Source organism: Amblyomma americanum, chromosome 11 (assembly GCF_052857255.1).
Source record: "Amblyomma americanum isolate KBUSLIRL-KWMA chromosome 11, ASM5285725v1, whole genome shotgun sequence".
Taxonomy (NCBI): Eukaryota; Metazoa; Arthropoda; class Arachnida; order Ixodida; family Ixodidae; genus Amblyomma; species Amblyomma americanum.
Genome location: NC_135507.1, coordinates 124,784,864 through 124,804,602, shown reverse-complemented (window position 1 = coordinate 124,804,602; position 19,739 = coordinate 124,784,864). Strand labels below are relative to the sequence as shown.

The following is a 19,739-nucleotide window of genomic DNA, read 5'->3' as shown; positions in this document are numbered from 1 at the left end:
TTATTGGTCTTTAAGCGACAGAGTAATACAAGTATTATTCTCCCATTTCAGCACTACAAACTGAAGAAAAAAATAGAAACTTTCCCCTATGCACCTTGGTTTCGGTGACTGTTAGCTTCCTTCATGCTTGTCAAACGAGCCTCTAGTGTGTGTGTGTGTGCGTGTGTGTGTGCGTGCGTGTGTGTGTGTGTGTGTGTGTGTGTGTGTGTGTGTGTGTGTGTGTGTGTGTGTGTGTGTGTGTGTGTGTGTGTGTGTGTGTGTGTGTGTGTGTGTGTGTGTGTGTGTGTGTGTGTGTGTGTGTGTGTGTGTGCGTGCGTGCGTGCGTGCGTGCGTGCGTGCGTGTTGCACTTGCAATAAACATGTAGTTGAAGTTTGCACTTCTGTGTTACCTTTCTGGTCTATGTTTTTTTGTGTGCGCAAGATTTCCATCTACCGTAGGTGCCACGGATGCCAAGAACATGGAAGCTCTCATCGGGGGGGAACGACTGTCGTACCCACAATTCTGGACAAAAGCATTTTTGAGCGGGAAACCGCTTGTGTACAATGTTTTTAATACAATATAACGTTTCACTTCAGCAATAAATATAAACGCACATCACCCGACAGCAGTCTTCTATTTTTTTTTCTATTCAGGTTTTTTCTACCGTCAAAAGCCTGCTCCATTGGTTTTCTATAACAGTCGTAACTGTTGATGCAATCGAATGGAAACACTTTAAAAGAAAGGTTTCGCCACATATCATAATAATGGACCATTTCTAGCAGTATTTCCACCACACTGTCTTACAATTTTCCAATTTTCAATATTTTTCTCCGAGAAAGCTGGACATGCCTTGGCGCCGCGGCGCGCCCGCTAGAAACTTTCCTTGGCTACCAACCTTGCGCCTTCGCAAGGTCGTTATTGTGACATCGCAGCAAGTCGACCAAGACGCCCACATATGTTAGTAAGTCGGTTAACACGCCCACGAGCCGGTCTTCGCGCCTGCATAGGCAACGGCCGACCGAGCAGCGAGCGAGTGACAAGGCGGATGGCACGGACGGGAGGAAGCGAGCTCGTCCAGAGTTCTAGGAAAAAGTACGTGCTCTTGGGGCACTACTAACGCCGATAAGCGCTCACGGATACTAGCATCGCCGTCAGCTACGTCTGTGCTCCTGGGGGACAGCATCGCTCAAGCGGCCACCGGTGCCGCAGCCGCACGGAACGCCAACAGCAGCCCGAGCGGGAGAGCTCTTCGGAGAAAACTTATGAGTACCGAACTTCTGTATTGTTCCCAATCTGCCCGGAAACACGGAAAAGTACTTCTGCTTCAGACCCGCCACTCTTGTCTTCGAGTGTAACCTCCCCAATTTCCGGCCAGTGTAGTTTAACTCGTTATAGCCAATTACGACCAAGCAGTGCTGGTAACCGCCTTCCGTTCTCCCTTACAACAATGACAGGTAGCGTCATGCTCTGATCTTTGTACTGAACAGCCACGTCACACTGTCCCTTAAGTTGTATCTGCTGCCCAGTATACGTGCGAAGCGACATTTTATACGGCTCACATTTAGATGCTAAAAGTGAGACTGGTACACTTGTTATGGAACAATTGTGACAGATGCCCCCGTGTCAGTTTGCATACTGTGTGCCCCTAAATTTTACCACCCTCTTCATAACACGATTGGTCTGAGTTAACCAAATGATACAGTTGATTCTCACAGTCTTCCTCGGAACATTCGAGGGCATGCGTGCGTTTTGATTTTGCCCTAGAAGTCGAATACATATTTCTCAAGTGGCCCACTTTTGAATACTCGTCACAAACAGTTTTTGTGCAACAAACTTCCGACGAGTGTCCCCTCCCGCATGTTTCACATTCCTCACTCTTGCTGGCTTGACCTTTATTGTGCTTTGTTTGCCTCTAGACTTGACGCGGTCTCTCCGGAGGAAACAGATCAGTAGCGAACTTCTGCACTTCTTTCAAGATGTCGTCAGTGGGGAAGATATCAGACTTCAACCCTACAATGCAAAACTTCGGGTCATACTGCGAGCTGTTTTAGCGCTTTTTAACGGCAAATGGGATAGCCATCGAGAAGTGCCTCTCCGGTTTATTGACAGTGATAGGCCCAGAGGCTTAGGAAGTACTTAGAAGTATCACGGTGCCGGAATCACCGGGAGGAAAGTCGTATGAAGAAGTTAAAGTCTTCTGAAAGAACACTACAGACCCAGAACTTCCGTCATAGCGGAGCGGTGTTTGACAGACGCATGCTACAAGTGGGTGAAAGCGTCGAAGGGTTCATTGTAGAACCTAAATACTTGGCCAGGAAGTGCGACTACGGCGACTTCTTAAAAGATGCCTTCCGAGAGAGGCTGGTTGCCGGCATACGGGATGAAGAGACTCGGCGTGCTCTGCTCGCGGAACGAGACGACGTATAAACGCGCAAGCTAAATCACTGGAGCAGGGGTGCGTGACCTGGGGTGTAAGAGTGGTAATCCCAGAACAGCTGAGGGAACGCGTGCTAACTATTCTCCATGAGGAGCACCCGGGCGTCAGCCGCATGAAAATGCTCGCGCGAAGCTTTGCCTGGTGGCCCGCGATCGATTTAACGATTGAACAGTACGTGCAGAGATACAAAATTTGCCGAGCAGTTGAACCCGTTTCCAGGCCGGTCCCTCTTCACCCCTGGCCATACCCCGTGCACAGCTGTTCACGCGTGCATGTGGATCTTGCACAGCAAGGAAGGAAGCAATTTGTTCCTCGTACTGGTAGACTCATTGTCAAAATGGATTGAAGTATGGCCAATGCCATCAACGTCTGCATTAAAATGCATTGAGAATCTTAGGGGTGTTTTAGTCGCTTACGGCTTGCCTGAAGTATTGGTGAGCGACAACCGGCTACAGTTTGCCTCACCTGGGTTTATTGACTTCCTGAACACCACCGATGTAAAACACGTTCCTACCCCGCCTTATCATCCAGCATCCAATGGGGCTGCAGAACGAACAGCACAAACCGTGAAACTGGTTTTGCTAAAGCACGTGGTTGAAAGTGAGGCATCCCATACGAAGCCGACGATTCAAGAAAGAATAGATAGCGTCCTCGTTACTTATCGTACCACACCAAGTAGTGTAACGGGCAAATCAACCGATTAACTTTTTTTCAAGCGTCAGCCACACGTAAAACTTTCTTTACTCAAGCCTTATTTTGCAAAGGACATTCAACACAAACAGGAGCTGTTAAAGGCAACATTGTGATTTCGTTCATGGGCAAGAGCGCGCGTTTGTTGTGGGCGACCGTGTTTTTGTGAAAACAGTGCGCGGTGGGAGTGTAGCCTTGGAAGAAGGTGTTCTGTCTCAGAGTGCCGGTGTTGTGACATACATGGTGCAACTGCGCGATTAATTGCTCTTCACGCATGCCGATCACCTGCGTCCTCTGCACGACGACCTCAGCTCTACTCCTCCGCCCAAGAATGTGGGTGCTGAGACAGCCCGACCGGCGGAAGGGTCACCCATCCCTACCTGACAAGGACCCGTCACTGTCGCCATCGGAGCCTATCAGCGCCGCAGCTCTAGCGCCTGCCGGATTAACCCAGCCGGCCACGGTGGAGCTTGCGCCGCAGGAGCTGACGGAGGCTCCCTTGCACAATGCGCCGCGCCAACACTGTCTACACCAGGGGAGGAGCCAGCGCTACGTAGAAGTGCTCGCGTGCAAAGGCAACCAGACTGGTTTCGACACGAGAACTTCTGAGCGACGGCGTATAACCTAATTAAGCGGGAAAGAGTGTGATAGCGCAGCAAGTCGGCTAACACGCCCACATGTGTATCTAGCGCGACCATCGCGTGGCGTGAACCGTGCGACGTCACATATCAGTATATATATATGTATGCCTGCTCAAAATAAAGATGTTCGATTTTCCTGGCATGCCTTTGTCCTGATGTTACAACAGTTATTGTAGGTAGTAACCAGAAACTAAAACAATTCGTAGTTAATGAAAAGGGTAAACTGCGCGAAAGGGTTAAGACAAGAGAAAGGAACACAAGCGACACTTACTAACGCACGTGTGTGTTCCTTTCTCTTGTTTTATCCCTTTCACGCAGTTTACCCTTTTCATTCAGATTCAGCCAACTAGCCCGACATATCCTATTGCAGCGTAGTTAATGTTCCTTCACTTGAGGATATTCGAAATAATACTAACAACGACACGCCAGAATTTTTGAAACTACGCTGAGCCTCACTAGGGCACCTATGAATGTCCTGTAGTCTTTCTGGAGGCAGCCGTGACGGGCAATGGGAGTTTAAAAGGTAACCGTTGTATGCATCCCTGCATTAAAAATCATCCGCTTGCATTTTATTGCCCGTGCCTGCACTACGCACTCTGTAACTACGCACTCCTCTAGGGCGCTCGGCCCACTCATCTGGCACGCGTACTCTTCGCTGAGCGATGGCGGCGTCTTCCGCTGCTCTTTGCGCCATGCCTTTTCTTTTTTTTTACCCTTTCTCCGGTAGCCCTCATCGCCTGACGTACAGTACGCGTCGTCTCGTCTTCGCGGTGGCGCTCCAATGAAACGCGAAGCAACGCGATGATGTAGTTTCTTTGGCACGGCCGAAGTAACGCATGGTTTCACCGCTCACAGTTTTGTGCTGTTCTGAGTGACAAATCTCACTCCGCTTCGGAATAGGTAAGGGCTTGCAAACGTTACTGCTAGCTCTGGCAACTTTCAACAGCAGTTTGTTTGTGGAGAGTGAACAGCAGTAGCCACTCCTGGACTGTAGCCTCGTGGTTACCTAATTTTTTTATATAATGCCTTTCTATGTATGCCGATACAGTTAATACCAGGCATTCTTCAGTGTAGCGCGTAATAATCCGGCTCATGGCAGATGCACGGCGTGTGTTTGGCAACTAATACCGTTTTTTTCCACGCCAGTATAATTCCGTGGATATGCGGACACTGGGTGAGGGCGAGCGAAGAAAAACATACCAGGTAGGCGAACAAAGGACGAATACAACGTTACTTTGCAAGCGTGACGCCAAATGGCAAGTGCGCTCTTCTAAACAATTAAGCAACAAATCGGTGACAGCTGCAGAATTCGTTCAGTCCCGTTTGCTTCTTTCACTTGAATTGCTCCACACAAGGCATACTTTGCGTGTGTTTCTCAGATTAAAGATGTGTGCCGAAAACAGCGACAATTTCGAAAGCTACGAAAGTATCAACCCTGCGACAGCAATGCTCACACTGTGCAAGCTGCCGCTGCGTTAGAATCGGAGAATTCACCTTTCCGTTAATATTGCCTAAGTTTTTTAAACATTGCGGTGTTTATTAGCGTCATGGCAAGCGTCTTAATACCCGCATATGTTATGAAAGGCAACAACGCGCTTAGTTCAGTATATAACGCCCCTACGGTAGAATGTCCTTGCTTCCTCTAGAGTTTCCATGTCGATCGTCGGTTGGCCTGAAGGCGCGGAATCTGTGTCTCTATCAAGATTTAGAAGAAAAAAAGTAACAGTCCCAAGTTGCTTAGGACGTTTTTTTTTTTTTTTGCTGAGCCAAGTTTTAATACTTGTTTTTCCTCTCATATCAGACACCCGTAGACCGCTCTAAAAGGATCACGATCATGCCCAGCAGCTAGTGCAATTTTCACACTTCGAGGCGCTGTTGGGGCGTTTTTTGAAAATTCAGAACCACCTTTAAATCGGATTAAGCAGAGTGCCACGCTGAGTGTTATACGGACGAACACTGAGTGCACCCATTGCTATTTCCGCCTTCGGGTTACTTTGTTTCGTTATGAGCGTAAGTTTCCACAAATAAACTTAGTTTCGAATCGTATGCATTCGTGCCGTTTGTCTTCGACGATCTGCTAGTCCGGACGGCTTAGCCGATATGGGAAAACCCTAATCGCACTGGCAGCAGTGTGCATACAGACACGGGGAGAAGGCCAGACTAGGAAACATCGATTGAACGGCGCATCAATACGTGTTAAGGAAGTCGTACTAAGGTTTCAATTTACCGAAAATTTTGGTTTTAGAAAAGAAATAAAATCTTAGCACTAGCTAATCTACATACAAATAAATGTTAGTGGCCGTTTAGAAACATAGGAATATTGTGTACCCTGGTGCATATACGGTGTTTTAAGGCAAAAAAAAAATTGTAATAAGATTTGCTCACACCAGAGCTCTTTGTTTCAAATGGTATATGTAACGAAATCATTACATTCGTTTTCATTTTGAGTGCACATGTGGCAACGATACTTGTGAAGATGAAGCGGGTGTATACTTAACACGTTCACTGCGTAGCCCCTTATCTTAGTTTTGATCTCTGTGCGTCGAGGCCCACCGGTGGGTTACCCGATGCTTTCCGCGGGTGCGGCGTGACACACCGGTGGGGCACACTTCTGAGGCTGTTTTTTTCCGCCTGCTGAAAGATGTCTCTACTGGCATTTTCGGTCACAGCTTGCGCGGGCTAGTTCAATCATGTACGCTAGCGCAGAAAATCATCACGTGGTTCACTTGGCCCGTGCATTTCCAGGAAGTTGCTTTCCGTGGGGCCGCATTTTATAAGAATCCATTGTCCATTTTCGGCTCCATTTCGCGTGACGTAAGCCTGACGGAATCATCAGACGAAAGCAGCAGTTGACCAATCACAGAAATGGAAAGCAGCAGATACCCGCGTTGACGATAGCCTTCGCCATTCGTTGCGCGCTGTGGTTCAATATGGGCTGCAAGGTGCATCCAATAGTGAGGTCCGGTCGCCAATGAGCCAGTAGTCAGGTCGCTTCCCACGGACGTTTGAACGGCACGGCTACGTCATCGAACAATAATGACCTGACGTAAAGGACCAAATGGATCATAAAAACAAAATGGATAATGGATCCTTGTAGCATACGGCATCTGGAGAATTTATCGAGTCATTTATTACCGCGACTCTGCTCGCTTCATCCCCAGTGAACGCGCCTGAAGCGCGTTCTCGAGGATGTCCTTGAAAAACGGCGCCCTTTCTGTCTACAAAATTTCTGCTTTATGTAACTAGAGTGCGTCCAAGAATTTTGTCGTTTTGGTCCCAGCAAGTGCCAGAGGCTCTTGTTGCTCTCGCACCCTCGATTCTTCTTTCTTTTCCGGGGCATGCAAAAGTTTCTACAATAAAGAGTTTGCGTTTTGAAGCCGTTGCCTGCTACGTTTACTACCCACCGACCAGCTTCCCCTTGTGGGGCAACGCCACGTGACCCTGCGTTTCGGCATTCACTAAGCACCAAGACTCAAAAAACAAGACCTCAAACTCGACATTTTATTGAAGTACATCCAGAATAATTTTCGGAAGAAAAAAAAAAGTTTTGGACTGCCGTGTATCCCGGCAGATCCGCTTCCATCGCAGGGTCTTCTGGATTTCTGTACCTCCGTCGAATTTTTGACAGTCTATCACAATTTTTGAATGCTCGTAAAAAATGGAAAGCACAAGGATGAGGACCACGAGGCTTGGCACCGAGAGTGAGCCAAGTTATTGCGAATAGGACCGACTAATTCTTCAGCTGAGCTCTTGCACACATTGTGAGAGCTTTTCAAAAGTACGTTTCGCATGTGGAAAGCGCCCGAACAAAAAGGCTGGAGCGGGTAGCTGGAACATTTTCTCCGCAGTTTCCTGATAGCTGCCAGCTTTATCATCAGACGCATTGCAAGCGCCAATGTCAATAAATACAGGTGCGCTTTATATCTCTACCGGCATTAGTGATATGATAGTAGAAACGCATTTTCATGCATTTGTGGAAGCATATCGTCGCCGTACTACAAGAAACGCCTCGTTGTTTGTGCCACCACGGCTGGACTGCGTTGCGTGACTCACCGGTGGGCCACGACGCAGTGAACGTGTTAAAAAAATTGCGTCCTTCACGAAGCGTGCCATGAACTTTTTGAAAAGCTTGGTATTATACCTCTGATATCTATCGTTCTCACATAATAAAGTTTAAACCGTACCGTGGTTGTTTTCAGGGCAGTGCTCTAAATTAATTTCGTCATTGCAGCATTATTATTTTTTCTCAGCCCTTCTGAAATTTATACAATGTTTAATGCACAATTTCGTCTTTATTCCTGTTGTCTTAGGCAACTAACATGTCGGCTCTGGCTAATGACATTTTTTATGTAGACAGCGAAAAATTGTGTAATGCTCACTCTTGGCAATAAAGCAAAGTGGATTATACAATAATTCACCATATCTATACGAGTGCACCGAGCTCCTAAAGCTATTATATTCGCTAAGCTTGTTACTCGCAGGAGTAGCCTCTATTAAACAAACATTAGAGAGCAAACAAGCTTTTACCAACCTTCTACAAGGTGCTTCAAGGAAGCCTGCAACAAATTTTTAAAAGCAGGGTTTCATGAAGTAAAAGAAGCTTTTTGCTGCATAGTAATACCAGTGTTGGTGGACATCAGATAAGAGCCCAATCACGTTACCTAGTAAAGTGTATAACTAAATTTTAATAGTTGTCTTTTTAACCACTACAGGAGCCTGATTGCAGCTTATTATTTGTAGCCTGCCTTTAGTGATAGCCGTACATTTTATACAATTTTTTTGAAGCGCGATTACAATCGCTGCTGTAGCTCAACAAATTTGGGCAATTTCTTGCGCAATTCGAAAACCACCTAATGACACAAATTTGTTGACCCACAACTGCCAGGATAACTGCGTGTTAGAAATTCCAAAAACGAATAAGGGTACTACTCATGGTCGGCTACAAAACTCTGTAATCGAGCGACAATCTGCAATATTAAAAAGTCAAGAATGAAAATGTTGTTAATCACTCTCCTAGTAACATAGTTCACCTATTTTTTCACGTCCGCCAGCATAAGTATTAGTATGCCGAAAAAAGGTTCTCTTTACCTCAAAAACTCTGTTTTAAAAATTAGTGGTGGGATACCCAAAACACGGAGTATACAGAGAACGTCTTTTGTCAAAAATATACTACAGTGTGCAGTAGTAAATAAAAAAAGCCGCTTTAAAAGTGATCTTTGTGGGACTGCAACATTTACGATATTTTTTTCAGATACAATGATCCTGCTCTAATATGATCTGTTCCATCCCTTAGAAAACTTTGAAAATTGTTAGTTACAGGTATTTTAAGTTCATGTCAACTTAGATTCGAGTAATATGCATCAGCGAACTCAACAAACCGCTTTTTCTTGCTGGTGTGAGATGGCGGAAGGAAAAAAAAAACATCTTTTTGAATTACATCATTTGTAGATGATCTATGCATTCAAATAACTTTTAAGTTAATTTTAATCAATTGTGATAAAATAACTAAGCTTAAATATTGGCTGTAATTGTCTTCTTTTTCCAGAATCCCATGAATAACTATTGAGAACTCAGTATTGCATTCACCTGGAGACAGTCAGAAAAGCAGAATACTACCCAGAGTGCGTAGACAACGAGCCGACTGAATTCATTGGTGGCGAATTGTTATCGCCAGTGTACGGCGTAGCATTGATTTTCATTGAAATACTTATACAAGTTTATTTGCACCCTCGTCGGCGCGGCTCAGAGAAAATGACGCCCTGTACACGAATATCTATGCAGTGTGCATGAGCATGAACGCGTAATCTATGTTATTTGCACTGCCAGAATAAATTACTCATTAAATAGCTCGATTTCTTCAGTACCCGATTGTATTTCATTAATGTTGCGCTCATGGATAAAGTAAAGGAAGGTTTAGCATTACAGACTTTTTTGTAAACACCTTTTAAATTATGTGTTTAATCAGCACTAGGAATTAGCGGTCATAGTGTCACGTATGGCGTTTTTCAGTTATTTAAACTGCGAAATTGCTCTTTGCTAGCAACATCTCGCATTCATAACCCCGAGTGGAAGTCCGCGTCACTTTTCGCAAGTTTTAGACGTTGCACAATTATTTTCACTGTCATTTTAATGTAAGCACACTGAACATCCGTGCCGTCCTTCCTGTTGCGTTACTACGAAATGTGAACTTGGAGTGATTTTGAGTATAGATATTCTGAATTGAAGAGGAATAGACTCATCTAAACGTTTCTATCTTACCTAATATTACCAGGCCTGTGAGGTTCTGCTATTCATTCTTTAAATATTTTGTTATCTGCTCAACAATTTCCTGTTTTAAGTTGTGTTTTTACTATCATCCAAGTAGAATGATTTATTAAGGTATAAAAAGTCGACAAGTGATCACATAGGTCCGAATAATCCGTTTGGCTCGAGACAAAATTTCGAGAACAAATCCCTAGATTTCGTGATGTTGCAAACACACATGTTTTATTATTTCTAAATACTGTTAGCCCTTGCGGGCTGTTAAAGGGTAATAGCGTACAATCGATGAATACAACACAATTCCAGCTCTTTAACAAAGGATGCAAGTGAACAAGTTTTGACGAATACGTGTCCGTAAAGGTTATTCCATTCTATATTTGTTTTAGGCAGAAACGAAAGCTTATATACATACACTCTCGGCATGCATGACATAACTGCAAAAGGATGTTTCGTACGCGACGACAGTCTTCCGTGTGGCAGCAAGTACAAGCTGGAATAAGGCTGAACATACTGTGATAAAGCTGATAAAAAAACTTTAGACGACATTTTTTTGCGAATAGCCAATGTTGGTAACTGTGCTCGTAAAAGAAGTTTTTATAGGGACTGCGTTCTTTCGTAAGACGAAAATATAAACCTTACTGCCTCAAACTACAAACCTTACAATGGTTTATACTGGTTTCAAAGTCGCAGTACACCATGCTGAGAGAAAACCACTTTGAGCATAGCGTTCTGCACGACGGTTTTATATAACCAATATTTCCCACACGAATTGAAAAGAAGCAAGGCTATCCCAGTGTTTAAGAAAGGCGACAAATGTTCGCTCTCTAATTGCCTACCTATTTGTTTTCTTCCTTTCTTCAGTAATGATATTGGAAGGCTAATTCATTGAAAGTTGTCAAACTACTTTGAAAAGTTCCATGTTTTATATTCTAAGCAATTTGGACTTCGAACTGGGTTTTCTATTAACCTTGCAGTAATATACTTTAACGACTGGCGTAAATTACAAACTGTTAAAGGCAACTTTGTTGGTTCGGTATTCTTCATTTCTCAAAAGCCTTCGACACGATTAACTCTGATATTCTTTTCTCTAAGCTTGAATATTGCGGTATCGTTCGACCCCCCTAAATCGGTTACGCGGCTACTTATCTAACCGGGAGCAAATTGTACGCTTCACTGGCTTTCTGTTTTACAAAAAAAAAAATATTAACATCGGGGTCCATCAAGGTTCAATTCTCGGTCCTCTTCGGTTTTTGATATTGATTAATCAACTCCCAAGTTGCCTCACTAAATCTAACTGCATATTACATGCGGATGATACCACTCTGTCATCATCTAATAAATGTTTTGTTTACGTAAGACCTTAATCAAGATCTTAATAACGTTTATGCGTGTTGTACTAAAAACAAGCTTCAGATTAATCTTCTCAAATCAAAATTTATGGTATTTAGCTCCAAGGCCGTAATTAGAGAAGACATTTGTCCCCTGTATATTAACTACTATCCTATCCATCCAACTGATCAATGTGTGTTTCTTGGTATAGTTCTAGATTCTTGTTTAAAATTTGACCGGCACATGCAGATATTTCAGGACATGACTTCCTCTGGAATTACACTATCACTAAAAGCTCGTCGCTTCTTTAACCTGCGTACTTAAATCACTCTGTACTATGCATTCACAGATAGCCATCTAAATTATTGCATTACTACTTGGGGAAGACATACCGTTCCCATTTATCATCTCTCCCACTTGTTCAGAACCAAGCTGTCAGAATGCTAACATGGATTAACCGGTGGTTTCCTACATCCGCTTTGTGTAACGAGCTTAACATACTCAATAATAATACTCTCATTAAATTAAATATTGGTGTATTTGGTTTTAGAGTCATTAATGACCATAATCTTCTGCAATTCATACTCTCAAAGGACATCACGAACTCAAATGTTACACACTTTTCCCATCGGAATAATTTTTTGCTTCCGAAAGTTTGCACTAACTTCGGAATTCATACAGTTGGACTTTCATTCATCAAGCTTTGGAATTCATTTCCCTATAATATTAAAATAGCTACATATTTGTCGTCATTTAAGCGCCAGCTTAACCTGTTTCTTTCCAACTCGTAGGGTAATTGTTTTTTTTAATTGTGTTGTGTTTCCCCTATCGGTGATATCTCTGGTTTTGTGTTCCAAAATGCACTTTTACCTAATATGTCACAGAGTTTACCTGATATACTTTAACTCACTACTGTTCGCTGTTGCTATTGGAAAACGTTTTCATTAGTTTATCTGCTTTATTATAAGAGGTCCCATTACAGTATATTGCTCTGAGACCTCTTCTGTATGATCAATCAATGTATGCACGCATTGCTCATGTATCTTAACAAATAAACTAAACTTCAAACTTCAAACTGCATGCGAACGGAAAAGCGGCAGCTGCAGCCAAACTTTTAGCATCAACGCCCTCTATTGTTTATCCGAACTTACTCATATCTGCGTGTCACAATGAAAGGGTAAATGGATACAGTCCTTCTCCGTATGAGTGCAACTTTGCAGAGCACTCTGCTCTCCACAGCTACTTAAGGCCAGAGCGTACCTTTTCTGCCCTAAGTGTTCAGGTTTCGAAAGGGTGCACCGGCTCATACAACGGGTTATTGAAATATGCCCCTTTAGGGAATAAACATTTTTAAACTTTGTTCCGCCACCTAGAGACCCATTAAGTGAACACGAGAGAACAGTCGTGCCTTCTACATTATGACGTTGCCAACTCCAACGCTGTGTAGCGCCGCGCACGGGGATGCACCCAGATTATGTCATCAGCGCCGGCCCATCAGCGCTTTTCTGCAACCACTTTTTTTTGCCGGCAGGTGAAGGGAAATATTTTTCAATATGGTATTGGTCACAAATGGCGCTGGACTAGAACAAAGTTAAGTATTCACCTTTCAGCGTACGGCTTCGTCAGGTACAGTCCCAAAACGGCGAAATGCATAACGCCAGTAACTAGACTAATCATGGCGCCTGTCTATGAGAAAGAGACGCGCATTCGACATCGTGACACTCAGGGAGCTGAACTGCTCTAATCGCAAGAATTTTGGCTCGTGCTAAGCACGACGGTGACGTCACGTCCACCAGGGAAGCGCCTGCTACAAAAAGGGCCGCGTTTTCACCGAGGAATCACTTGGCAGCAGCAAGGGCAGCCTGACGAGACCATCTAAATCTTGTCCCCTATCAATGCAGGTTAGAACGTTTTCCAAACAGTGAATTGCCATTTCTGTCTGCTGCCAACGCCGTTGCTTGTGTGCACTGTTTTGTTGCATTTTTAATGGATGAATCAGCTGAACTTAGGAAGTAAATGCGCGAATTTCAAGCTAAACTTGAACGGGATCTAAGAAAAGAGCTAAGGGAAGTAAAGGCAAGTCTCCAATTTTGCAATAAAGAGTTCGAGGACAGCAAACAAGAACATGATGAGCTCGCAAAAGTAAACAAAGAGCTCAAAGCGGCTAATGAAAAGCTATTAGAAGAATTCCAAGCGCTCAAAACGCAAGTTTTACAGCTCGAGGATCGAGTGCCTTTCTCGGAGAAGTATTGAAGGAATCGGAACCTTGAGATTAAAGGGATACCTTTCTCTGAAGGTGAAAACCTTCCTGATGCTCTTGAAGAAATAGGGGAGGTTTTAAAGGAGCCTATTGCGAAAGGCGACATTGAAATTTGTCATCGCGTCCCTGCAAAAAACCCCAACACTGCACCGATTATTTTTGTGCAGTTCAAAAGCCGTCCAAAGCGAGATGCTGTGCTCTAAAAAGCACGTAAAATGCGCTTGTCAACTGAGGACCTGGTTTTTTCACCGAACTCGCCCCTGTTCATCAACGAGCATCTTTGACCAGCACTGAAACGAGTACTTGGCATGGCTATTGAACACAGGAAAACAAAAAGGTGGAAAAGGGTGGAACAATCATTTTCAAGAAAAGAACAGCACACTTAAGGGTATCAAACCTGATCACAAGACAAGAAAGACATTACTATAATGTTAAAAAAACAAAAACATGACATCGTTGCTTTCATGATGATGACATGATGACGTTGCTTTCAGCTTGCATCACTTTCTTCTTTCGACCCGCGTACTTAAGCATTATTTTTACGTTATAGGTGGAAACCCAACCAAGCAAATTTCTTTATCTGAGCCTGCAATTCAGTGATGTCTACAGTCTTTGAAACAAGTGGAAGCATGTTGCAGAGGACGACAATGTTTGTGCTGCTGGCTTATACGGTGAGTATACCGTTCTCTTGCTGGGATCTACTATATCGGAAGCATTACGCTGAAATTAATATGTGAAACTTGTTGGCATCACCTCCTGTTTTTGTAAAAGATAAAATGTTTTGTATAAAATATTATATCATTATGTTAAGGGTTATCGCCGTGTCTTGTACTGCAGCTGTGAAATGAAAGTTTGCAATCTGCAGCGATAAAAATATACCGAAAATCGCTTTTACCTCAGCATAACCACCTTCCGAAGCGCTATTTGCAATCTGCAGCGATAAAAATATACAGAAAATTGCTTTTACCTCAGCATAACCACCTTCCGAAGCACTAGAAAATATAATGCCTGATCCGTATTGCAGTGTGAATGTACTACGAAATCATTCAAAGAATATGCTTTTCATGATTGTTGACCAAGCCCAGCATTCCCGAAACGCGGGTACTATCACTACCATCATGCGAAGGCAGCGAATGGTATCGGAGGCATGAATAACCTGGCAGGAGTTGTAATAATACACTTGCCTAGAACCTAAATACAACTCGTAAATCCCTACTAGATATAAAACCAGGTGCTTAAACCGTAGCTGATAAGAAGCTATTCTTGGTCTACCTCAGGTAACAAAATGCTTAAGATATCCAAAATATTCTTATTTGAGGAATAAAACCTATATTTATAGTTTCTGGGCATTACTGAAGCAACTATAGGTCTTAGAAAAGCATCGATATGAAGAAACGGCCAGAAGCAGAGGTCCTCACCCTGCACTAATTATTCGTTGAAGAAGGCAGGCAAAAAAATACAGACAAGGAGGTTACAATTTGCGTCGAAAATCGCACACTACACACCCTTCAAATCCTTATCCGTTCACGCATTCAAAAGAAGTTACTTGTAATCCGGAGAGGCAACATCGGCTTCACACAGGGCTTTACGGGATGGCGAGTCATGTGCTTTCACTAATGAGTACTTACATACTCCCGTACTTTGTTAGGAAATGAGGCAAACAGCCAGAACCTTCACATCACGATTTGAAAACCCAAGCTTCGGTTTTTTCCGGCGAATGTTACTTTCCACGAATGAAATACTAACTTTTTTCCTTGTTTTAATGCAGCAATCTTGTATGGTGAAAAGTCAATTGAAGTGTATATCGGTGATTTTTTCGTCGTGAACAATTTATTTACTAGTAATTAGGTAAAATAACAGTACTTGGAGGTGAGCTGTAGAAGAAATAGCTACCTTCATTAATAGAGTAACTCAAGTGAGATATCCGCCAGACAAAAATGATAGTCGAAATTTTCTTCTAAGAGCTAGGTTGACATGTTATTGTTCGGTTGTCGAGCTGGGTTGAGCGCGAGGGCGGAGCATCACATGGTCTGCGTACTGATGGCAGCGATGGAACAGCCGCCCAATTGTCGCTGTAACCACAACACAGCCTTTCATGATCCCCATGCACGGTTTCGTGCCAGTGTCCTGCATACAGTTGATTGAGCTACTTAAGTGACTAATTGCTCTAAGCAAGCCATCATATTGAACAGGGCTTAGCCAACAGGTGGCGAGGAGGTGGTGCTTCCCGGTCGTCACAGGCGCCTACGCTAGCGAAGCAATGCTTAAATCGTGCAACTGCGCTGCTTATCCAACAACACCCATCGTCGTATCATGTCCCAAGCTTCCTGCTTCCTCGCTTTCAGCTTTGGCTGAGTGTAACTCGCATTCAACAGCCAATGGTACCTGTGCCTTGTATGCCAAGAATGCTGACCTTTTTTCGGCTAAACCCCAATTTCGAAAATTGAATTAGGCGTACACTAATTGGTTTCCTTCCGTTTCTACCGAAATGTCCAACCCCTAGGCATAAGGTGCTCGCATCCGCCTCATCCCTTCACTACTACCAATGCCATACAGCGCCGCGTGTGTTCCTAAAAATAACGACAAGACTTCTAATTTAATCGCACAAATTACGTACCACAAATGCGGAGTAATAACGCACCATCGAATGCTGTATTCGTGGTGTGAAATCTCGATGTCATTTTATATGCATACGCAACTGCAGAGCAAAACTTGTTAAAAACAGCGGTTAATAGTAGCACGCCTCTAATTTTTTAAAATCTTCATTAAGCATTGTACCCAAAGCGTTCTGACACTTTAAAAGCCTGTTCAAACGTGGCATCTCGTCGCCGCTGTATCCTGAGCTCGTGAAAGGTCAGGTATATATGAGGTGCAGTGATTTTTCGTCCCTCAAAAGCTAGTGCTAGTGCAACTTTAACCTAATATGCCTAATACATTCTTCTCTGCTTTCCTGGGGTCCTTCTTTGATGCACCAGTCTCCTCATGCCATATTTTGTTATCCTTATTGCTAGCTTAGCTGATTAGGTGTTTCGGCTACCATGCTTTACAAAACGGTCTGGAACAGTTGATGAAAACTTTGTGTCGTAGAATGAACAAACGGCGTAGATAAAGGCCGCCAGAAACATCAGACAGCCAGCTGCCTTCCAGGGGCTTCAATATACCAGGTGTTTCAGACAAGACTTTCAACAACTCTCAAAGTTTGTTTTTTTTAGGTAAAAATATGTATTTTTCCGCTTACTATTAGCAGTTTTGGCGGACAACAGAAAACAGGTGAATCGTCATAAGTAGCAAGCTCAATACCATTTTTTAACAATGACCTTTTTAACTAGTAGAGTTACGCGCCTATTTGTAATTAGAGAATTGTAGCCGTATCAGTTTCTATAATTTTTAAAACTGGCTCGGCAATATTTGGCTCTTTTGACTAGTTACATTGCTTGTCCTGCGTGCTTTTAGAAAGCGCATGTATTTTTGCACAACGTAGCCAAAGATTGTCGAGCAAGAGCGCCGAGGACAATCGCGTTTTCGAAATTCTAAACGCTGATGTGGCTATTACTAACCACTGGCTGCAAATCCCTAATAAAAAGTAGGCGCCGAACTCTAATAGCTAAAAAGCTAATTATTCAAAATTCGCAAACCAGCTTAGTACTTAGGACAATTCACCGACTTTCAGGTGTCCGCCAACACTGGTAATATGCTGAAAAAGCCAAATTTTTACCTCAAAAACCTTATTTTTGATAATTATTGAAGTCTTCCCTGAAAAACCTGGTGTATCCCTTAAGGTGTTTGCAGACTAAGCAAGAAAATACAACGGGCATGCTCATACCAGCAGTTCTGAACAAAAGCATTTTTCAACAGGAACGAATTTATGGACAAAATTTTTCATACGTTTTTACAATTTCAGCACAAAAATCAATATACTGGCAGATCTGCCGTCGGAAGACTTGCATTATTTTGGTATTCACGTTTTTGCTTTCCTCAAGTACGTTCCCCATCGGTTCTTTATGGCAGTCTTAACTGGTCGATGCGAGCCATGGAAAAATTTTAAAAGAAGGATTTTCCTACGCATCGGAAGGTTGGACCATTACCTTCAGTATTTGCACAAGAGTACCTTACAACATTCCAATATTTAAATTTTTTTCCCAAGGATGCTGGATGTTTAAGGTATTGGATTTCAAATATGTAGGCGTGCAAATTACCAGGGGCCTTTAACGAAAACGTCAAACCACACTAATTTTATTTATATAATCTTTCCGCTGTGATATGGCTTCAGAATGTTTTTTAAACACTAGACACCGGACTAGGTGGAATGCGTTAAAAGAGAAGCCACCCAGTCTTATCAAGCACATTTCACGGCATTTTTTAGAAAACAAGGTTTCAGTAAGAATAGGCTTCACTATACCTCCTTGCAACTCTATAATGCTGACTAAAATGTTGTGCAGCTTATATCGCAACGTTCTGCTGAAGATAAATTTAAAGAAGATTTGGGATGATGCTAAAAAGTACACCGCAGCCTCAGCTCCGGTAAATCATTGCCTTCAGAATGCAATTTCTAACTACTTCCCAGTGTGATTGCTTGCTATAGGTAAGAAAAGCTGCCCACAGCATGAACTGGTCTGCCCGAAGTTCGGCGAGATACAGATTTTTGTATCCCATTGCGTTCTGCCAGTCCAAAAATGACTGTTGTTTTGAGAATGTTTGAAAAATATCTACTGTCAATTTGAACACTCCGTCTTAAGCGCACGAGGGTACAATCAGTTTGTGAATATTTGAACAAAAGTGTGAGGTAATGGTGTGCATCACTCTTCATGGCCGCGCGCGTCAGTTTCACACTGAGCACTTTAAACACAAAGAGCTTGCTCATTGACCTTCGTCGCTTCCAACATAAGACGACTATGCTTGTTTAGCACTTCTAACCCTATATTTCCTTGAAGCAATGTTTTAACCGTAACCGCAAAGAAACATGTCAAGTTACTCCGAGTAGGTTTCCAAACCTAGAAATTCCCCTACAAAACAAAACGGTGACCTTTGCAATGTCGCGGTTTCAGTCCGGACATCAGAAGCTACACATTCGGCAAAGTATTTTGATTCCTGAACATGGCAAGACGTGAAACTAACAGCAAACTTTTTTGCTATTCAAACTGTAGGTTGGAAACAGTACGCCGGGTCGAATCGAAGGATACCTAATTGACGTTCAAGAACCCAGGAGTCACCAAGACCCAGAAAATTCCAGCCAGGTATCAAAAGCCTTTCTAAAGGGAAGCTGGGGCCACAGAAAAGCCGCCCATAAGCCTCGACTGAACTCCAGCTTGATTTTTAATTGAGCTATTTGCAAATACTCTTGGCCGTGGGGCCGTTATAGTGGTGGAACGTGACACTTAAGGAGTAACATGTTCCCTTGTGATTATACAAAAATACGAAATTCATCTACACAATCACACTTCTTGCAGTGCAATGGTTTTATTTTACAGAAGCAGTGTTAAAGGCCGCCGCGATGGCTCGGTGGTAATGGCACTCGGCTGCTGACCCGAAAGACGCGGGTTCGATCTCGGCCGCGGAGGTGGAATTTAGATGGAGGCAAAATTCTAGATGTCCATGTACACTTCGATGTCAGTGCACGTTAAAGAGCGCCGGGTGGTAAAAATTTCCGGAGCCCTTCACTACGGCGTCCCTCATAGTCCGAGTCACTTTGGAACGTTAACCCCACTAAATGAAATCAAATCAGAAGCAGTGTTAATGAATATTCACTTTTAAATCAGTTATATCACACAGAAAATAAAACAGAAAACCATTTGTACATTTCCGGTCTTCACCTTAGGCGAGATGCAATCATCAAGCGGTTAGGCGTATGACAGTGATGAAACCTTTTAGTGGGAAGTAGAGACAGCTTTTTCAAACTTTATTAATGTACTGCACTGTAAGAGAGACGCTGGTAAATGATTCCATTCTGCTATCGTCCGCGGAAAGTAAGAATTAGCGTACACATTAATGCGTGTATTCGGGGTTTGGCAACAGCATTTATTGCTTGCTCTCAGGTGTGTAAGTTGCTTGGGGACCTACTAATGGGAACTATTGATATTGATGATGATGAATACTGATTTTTATGCCGCAAGGGCATCTATGGCCAGAATGCGGCATGAAACG

At 43.3% G+C, this 19,739-nt stretch overlaps 1 long non-coding RNA gene across 1 annotated transcript; it reads left to right on the top strand.

Annotated features, from left to right (window-relative positions):
• Positions 1–4,530: 4,530 nt before the first annotated feature.
• On the top strand, positions 4,531–18,832 carry LOC144110474 (uncharacterized). The gene is made up of 3 exons (XR_013309849.1): positions 4,531–4,648; positions 14,149–14,269; positions 18,743–18,832. It is a non-coding gene; the product is annotated as an uncharacterized LOC144110474 (long non-coding RNA).
• Positions 18,833–19,739: the final 907 nt, after the last annotated feature.